The sequence below is a fragment of the Atractosteus spatula genome (genome assembly GCF_055471065.1).
Source record: "Atractosteus spatula isolate fAtrSpa1 chromosome 10 unlocalized genomic scaffold, fAtrSpa1.hap1 SUPER_10_unloc_10, whole genome shotgun sequence".
NCBI lineage: Eukaryota > Metazoa > Chordata > Actinopteri > Semionotiformes > Lepisosteidae > Atractosteus > Atractosteus spatula.
Window position 1 is genome coordinate 571810 of NW_028296613.1, and position 680 is coordinate 572489.

Here is a 680-nt window from a genome sequence, read left to right on the forward strand (position 1 = left end):
TGTCCAATAGCGTTTTTTTTTTCAAATTACATTTTCAGGCTTCAGACACTATTTAATAAAAGAAAAGTGTCCGAAACTCCCTAACTTTCAGGTTTGCTTGAACCTGTATTTTTTAAAAAGAAAGTTACCTGAAACTTCCGGGATTCCATTCTATGATGTAGCTGTCTCTAAAGTTGGACGTGATGTTTAGCAGATGTGAACGGTGCCTTTTCTCGTGTTCAAGGCTGTTCGCTGTGTGAGCTCCACACTGCGTGTCCTGTACTGCTCTATTTTGTTTAGATCATCTATGTGGTGTTCAGATAGAACTCAACTGCATGGTGTTCAGGACTAGCAGAACCTGAAAAACTAACAGCTGACTTCGACGTGATTTGAACACGCAGCCTTCTGAACTGGAGTCAGACGCGCTACCGTTGCGCCACGAGGTCGCGGTCATCAGCGTCTTTGAATTCCTCAAAGGAGACAAATCAGCCTCACAAAAAAAAATCTCCTGTGAAGAGCGCTGCTCTTCCGAAGAGAGTCTCTTCTTCCCAGACAACATTTTATTCTTCCTGCGCAGCTCTTGTGCAGGTGTTGTTCTCAATTACAGATCCAGGAACACTGATTTGTTTTCCTATTTTTTTTTTAAATTAAGTACCCCATAGTGCAACGGTAGCACGTCTGACTCTAAATCCCCAAGTTCA

General features: G+C 42.5%; 1 non-coding gene across 1 annotated transcript; it reads right to left on the minus strand.

Annotated features, from left to right (window-relative positions):
• Positions 1 to 353: 353 nt before the first annotated feature.
• Positions 354 to 425, minus strand: trnaw-cca (transfer RNA tryptophan (anticodon CCA)). The gene has a single exon. It is a non-coding gene; the product is annotated as a tRNA-Trp (tRNA).
• Positions 426 to 680: the final 255 nt, after the last annotated feature.